Raw genomic sequence first — 6,934 nt, forward strand, 5'->3', positions numbered from 1 at the left:
GAGGAGCAGGAGGAGCACTGCCAGAGCCCTGCAAAATGACCTCCAGCAGGCCACAAATGTGCATGTGTCTGCTCAAACGGTCAGAAACAGACTCCATGAGGGTGGTATGAGGGCCCGACGTCCACAGGTGGGGGTTGTGCTTACAGCCCAACACAGTGCAGGACGTTTGGCATTTGCCAGAGAACACCAAGATTGGCAAATTCGCCACTGGCGCCCTGTGCTCTTCACAGATGAAAGCAGGTTCACACTGAGCACATGTGACAGACGTGACAGAGTCTGGAAACGCCGTGGAGAATGTTCTGCTGCCTGCAACATCCTCCAGCATGACCGGTTTGGCAGTGGGTCAGTCATGGTGTGGGGTGGCATTTCTTTGGGGGGCCGCACAGCCCTCCATGTGCTCGCCAGAGGTAGCCTGACTGCCATTAGGTACAGAGATGAGATCCTCAGACCCCTTGTGAGACCATATGCTGGTGCGGTTGGCCCTGGGTTCCTCCTAATGCAAGACAATGCTAGACCTCATGTGGCTGGAGTGTGTCAGCAGTTCCTGCAAGAGGAAGGCATTGATGCTATGGACTGGCCCACCCGCTCCCCAGACCTGAATCCAATTGAGCACATCTGGGACATCATGTCTCGCTCCATCCACCAACGCCACATTGCACCACAGACTGTCCAGGAGTTGGCGAAGGTTGCGGGCGGTGCAGTTGCCGTACCAGGCATGATACAGCCCGACAGGCTGCTCTCAATTGTGCATCTGTAAAAGTTTGTGAGGGTTTTAGGTGACAAAAAAGGACAACATCAAAGATGGCACCGGTGGGATTCAAACCCAGCCCTCCAGTTGTTATCATGATTTAGCATAGTCCTAAAAAAAACAATATAATCCAATATCCAGATGTTAGCAGTTAGCAAAGCTGCACTTCAAATTGAAACTTCAAATTAATTAAACTTCACATTAATGTTTGAGTTTGTACAGATTTTGTATAAAGTTTATACTGTCAAAATAATTGTATACTATATTTTATTGAAAAACACGATCTCAAATTTACCAGAACATGGATGCCCCAAATTGGCCAGAAGATGGCAGGATTGTCATACAAAGCCTGTAATATTCTAGTCTACTATCTCCTTGTTTTCAGTGAAAATTTCTTGTCAGCTTTTCATCTGCACCGGTCTGAAAATACAGGATGAGTTGAAGTAATGTGAAGCAATGTGAAGCAATATGAAGCAACATGACACAATATGAAGCTATTTGTTTGAGGTCTAGTGGGGATGCTTCCTGTTAACCAGTTCTGTCAGTTGTTCATGTGCAGTTGAAGGAAAAGAAAGAGGAAGCAACTGTATAGACTATTGAAATGCAGCATGTTCATGTCCAGTTGCCAAATACATCCCTGGGTGACTCCCAGAGAGTGCACATAACATATTCTCGCTGTTCTCGCTTACTAAGAAGTCACTTCTAATTCAGAATTAGAAGTGTATTTATCTTTTACCTTTATTTAACAGCCAACACAGAGAGCAATGTAAACTGGACAACAATAAGCCACCACATTCAGAAGGCTTTAGCAACAGCTTACATTGCCATGGTAACTAGAGGTCTGTGGGCTACAAAGGTAACATGCTATTTAGCACTGTGTGGTGCACTAAGAAGGCTGCAGTTACAGCTTATGACCACTGAGAGTCAGTCTAGTGTCTACTGATCATTATACACACACACACACACACACACACACACACACCCACCCACACACACACACACACACGCACACAATCTGCAGCATATGATTTCATAGGCTACTATGAGACTATAAGAATATAATTTCTTTATTTTTCCAGAAGGAGCTTCAGTTGTAAGACTCAATAAGAATATGGCCAGGCTGTTGATATATAGTCAAACAAAGGTAGTGTGTGGTTTCATAAAACATTGATGCATGTTGTATTCCTACTGGGCATCAGACTGTGATGTTGATTGATATTTTATTGTTGTCAACAAACATGTACAATTTGGCATTTTATTTAACCTATGTTCTCCATTTCCTAAGGGTTCTCCATTTCCTAAGGGTTCTCCATTTCCTAAGGGTTCTCCATTTCCTAAGTACTCTTCAATAACTCTCCTTTTTCATTTTCATCAAGACCTCTGGAATGAACTGGAAAGATTTGGACATAGTGTACCCTAGCATGTATACTGAGATATGTTGTCATGTGTTCACCAATCATGATGTATCTTGTTGTGTGTTTTAACCAATCAGCAGGCAGCAGGGAAACTAGGCCTTGGTTTCCTGAGGGAACAGAAGTGAGGCTGAAGACTGCACTCCACACTGGTTAAGCCTTACACACACACACACACACACACACACACACACACACACACACACACACACACACACACACACACACACACACACACACACACACACACACACACACACACACACACACACACACGTTGAGACACTTCAAAGAGCTGCTCTGAGTAAAGATGGAGCGGGCTCCTTTGATCGCTCCCTGCTGAGTCTGATTAATGTGTAGATTTACAGTTCAGACCTGCAGGGACCTGGCATCCATGACACCCAGATACCGTAGAGGAATCTCAACCTCCAATCAGAACCCTTTCTCTTGGTCATCATCCAATCAGTTCTTACATTCTCTCTTCCGACAATTGGAACGCTCTCTTTCTTACAACATCCAATCTGAATACTCAAAATAACTGACTATTCATCCAATCAGGAAACTCTAACACTCAAAATCCAATCAGAACTCTGTCACATTCCCTGATAATCCAATCAGCTGTTTAAAATTCTTTCTGCCTCTAATTAGAGGAGTTTCTCTGCAACTTCAGTACAAATCACCTGAAAAGCTCCCTTCCATGTCTCCTTATCTTTGTTTTCCACTGATCTGTAACGGGAGAAACAGTTGAATGTTGTGGGTGCTAGTGCACCAGTTCAGTTTACTTTCAATTGGAAGTGTGCTTGAGTGTCTGTTATTTGGTGTAGAGTGGAAAAAAAGTAGATCTGCTGAGCACGCGTTGCACCTACATTTCATCACATACCCTGCTGACAAGAGGTAACATGGTACATACATTTCCCCTCAGCCTCTTTCTATCCTCTTCCCTCTCTCCTCTGATCTTGTTCTCTTTTTCCTACTGCTGCAATTTGATGCAGATTTTAAAAAGAAAAGGGGAGAAAGAGGGGTGGTGGGGGGATTAGAGAAGACCATGAAGGTAGAGAGAGAAAGAGAGAAGGGAGAGATGGGACAGGCCCATGAATAATTGTTGAAGATATTTTTCCTCTGACCCACTTTGAAGTCCATTGTGAACCCTTTAAAGGGGCCACACACTCTGTCAAACATTCACTAATTAATACCTAACAAAATATACAAAATATAAAATGAACTGTGTGACCTTATCTGGGAAATGTGTCTACATTTCTGACTTCATAGAATGAAACACACACAGGCGCTCTCTCTCATGTACACACACAAACACACACACCCATACACAAATAACCCTCCGCATCCTTTTCTATAGGCAGAAGAGAATGAGCTGTCAGAACAGTTGATTGATGATATCTGTCTGTCACCATGGGACAGTCGCCATGACGATGAAGGGTCAGTGAGGTCAGAGGTGATGTAATCTCTCCAAACCGTCCCTCTTGAACACAAACACAAAGAGGAAAACAACAGGTTTACCTATCACACACAGTTTAAGACGTCAATATCGTCAATAAAGGATTTCATTAATATTGGAAAATACACTAACAATATAACATACTAATATTGTGAATATTATGAATACTGACCAGAGCAATATTGTTTTATGTTGCCATGGTGCAATCTCAACAACACCACAGCCAAGACTAAAGGGAACATGTTATGAACCCAAAGACCTGAAGGGTGCTGTCCATCTGACTCTTTCCCTGTCTATCCCTGTCTCTCCCTGTCTCGCCCTGTCTCTTTCTGTCTCTCCCTGTCTCTCCCTGTCTCTCCCTGTCTCTCCCTGTCTATCTCTGTCTCTCTCTGTCTCTCCCTGTCTCTCTCTGTTTCTCCCATAACTCCCTCTCTCCCTGTCTCTCCCTGTCTCTCTCTGTCTCTCCCTGTCTCTCTCTGTCTCTCTCTGTTTCTCCCATAACTCCCTCTCTCCCTGTCTCTCCCTGACTCTCTTTGTCTCTCCCTGTCTCTCTGTTTATGTGTGTGCAATACATTTGTGCTCACAATAGTTTTGAAATTTTCTCTTTCTTTTTCTTGGGTCGCACTCTCTAACACCCTCTCCCCATTTTTCAATTTTCTCTCGTTCTCTTCTAGTAGGGTAACATCCCCCGGGGAAACTGTAATTCTCACAGGAACCACTTTATGTCACCATCCCCTCACCCCCAACACTTTCCCTGGCTACCAATAATCTTACTAAACTAAAAATGTTGTTTGTCTCATCTAAAAATGTAAGTCACTCTAACAAAACAAATTTGAGGTACTGTAAGTTGATCAACTATTTTGTCATTTAGAAATAATATATAAAAATCAAATTAACTTAAGTCTATAAACATTTTATATTTATACTATTAGGGTAGCATAAAGATAAATAATCCACTTGTTTAGAGAGAAAAACTGAAAATTGTAATCAGATTTTAATAAAGTGAGTGTGTTTATAGTGAGTGTGTTGGGGGCAACTGACCCCCCCCCCCCCCCTCCCCTCCAATGAGGCAACTTGCCCCTCCTAAATTAGCATTTTCCAAATCATGTCCAAATTATCTACAAATGACTTAATTGAGTAACAGTTATTTAAAGGAAAAGAGGGACCTAACATCAAAACATCATCATAGTGAGAATACTAATAGGGAGATGTGCAATGCCATTTTGTTTCAATATTTAATTGGTTAAAATAAGATATGAAGACTTGAGAGTTCAAGAGTTTCTTACTCAAAAATGTCAAAATAACATTTGTAAAATAGAAAGAACAATTCATTAAATTGTAGCCACTTCATAATTTGTTTGCCTAAGAATGACCGTCATCCACACACCTAATTTTGACCTAACTCTCACATACCATTCTCTTTCCTAACTCTCCCTACAGTCTCTCTCTCTCTCTCTCTCTCTCTCTCTCCCTCTCTCTCTCTCTCTCTTTCTCTCTCTTTCTCTCTCACTTTTATTTTGTTTAATTTCCCCCTCTCTCTCCCTTTCTCTCATTCTCTCTCTCTCTCTCTCTCTCTCTCTCTCTCTCTCTCTCTCTCTGTCTCTCTCTCTCTCTCTTGTTCTCTTCCTCTTTCTTTACCCCCCCTCTCTTCCTCTCTCTCTCTCTCTCTCTCTCTCTGCCCCTCTCTCTCTCTCTCTCTCTCCCTTTCTCTCATTCTCTCTCTCTCTCTCTCTGTCTCTCTCTCTCTCTTTCTCTCTCTCTCTCTCTCTCTCTCTTGTTCTCTTCCTCTTTCTTTACCCCCCTCTCTTTCTCTCTCTCTCTCTCTCTCTCTCTCTCTCTCTCTCTCTCTCCCTCTGACTCTCTCAAATTCAAATTCAAGCTGCTATATTGGCATGAAAAACAGTGTCAATATTGCCAAACCAACAATGTATACAATATACATTGTAATAAAATTACCATCATCATTACTACTACTACCACCACCATCACTAAACTGCTATCATTACCATCACCCCTACTACCCATTCAACTACTATTTGGAATAACAATCACAACAACAATAATGATAGTAATACCAATAATACTAATAATAGGTAAGTTACTGTTTAATATGCAGATGTTGTTATTCAGTGTCCCTCAGGGCAAGCCAGGCAAATACATATTTGGCTGCAAGAGGAGCCATTGCTCCTTCGCCCATGAGTGTTTTTAGTTTTTCCTCTGGGTTTAATAAGTTCAAATTTGGAATAAATGTAGTCATTTCTGTGAATGATTAATCTCTTTGTAAGGAATATTTATCATGGTAAAGGTGAAAGTGCATCTCTGTTTCTACCTCCCCTGTTGTGCAGTGACCACATACACGCTCCTCTTTGGGTAGCCATGTCTTTACATCTCTGTCTCTACCTCCCCTGTTGTGCAGTGACCACATACACGCTCCTCTTTGGGTAGCCATGTCTTTACATCTCTGTTTCTACCTCCCCTGTCGTGCAGTGACCACATACACGCTCCTCTTTGGGTAGCCATGTCTTTTTATGTCTGCCGGTTTCTATTGCCAATTGGTGGTCACTCAGCCTGTACTTGGTAAGGCTCTGTCTCTGCTTCATATCTCTGACAGAGAAGAGATAATCAGCCAATTAATATTCTCTGTTTAGGGCCAGATAGCAATTTAGTCAGCTTTGGGATTTTGTTTAGTTTTTCCAACGTTGTATGTATGAGTCGTTTGATTGGTTCATGATTTTGTTTATTGAAATTCTTTCTTTTGAAGCAGTGCTGGTGTCAGCTTGGTTGGTGAGGTCCTACACCAGCTGACCGAGAGGGCTCGTCTCTGGGCTTAGCTCTTGGTTGGTGAGGTCCTACACCAGCTGACTGAGAGGGCTCGTCTCTGGGCTCAGCTCTTGGTTGGTGAGGTCCTACACCAGCTGACTGAGAGGGCTCGTCTCTGGGCTCAGCTCTTGGGTTTGAAGTGCTTTAAATTGCAGACTTGAATTTGGACCTGAATATAGACGTAGCCAAAATGTTAATGATATTTTCTGTATTTTCATTACCACTGGAAAGCGGCCCAATTCTGCCCCACATGCATTAGTTGGTGTATTTCCTTGGACTTGTAGAATTTTACGACAGAATTCTGGATGTAGGGCTTCAATTGTCCCACATTTTAAAGTCCAGTTTATTGAGTGGCCCCCAAACCTCACTTCCGTAAAGAGCTATTGGTAGTATTACACTGTCAAATATTTTGGTCCAAATTCTAATTGGGATGCTGATTTTGAATAATTACATTTTTATTGCATACATTGCTCTGCAGGATTTTTCTCTGAGTGCATT

The sequence above is a fragment of the Oncorhynchus mykiss genome, chromosome 16 (assembly GCF_057628025.1).
Source record: "Oncorhynchus mykiss isolate SJ-2025 chromosome 16, ASM5762802v1, whole genome shotgun sequence".
Classification (NCBI taxonomy): domain Eukaryota; kingdom Metazoa; phylum Chordata; class Actinopteri; order Salmoniformes; family Salmonidae; genus Oncorhynchus; species Oncorhynchus mykiss.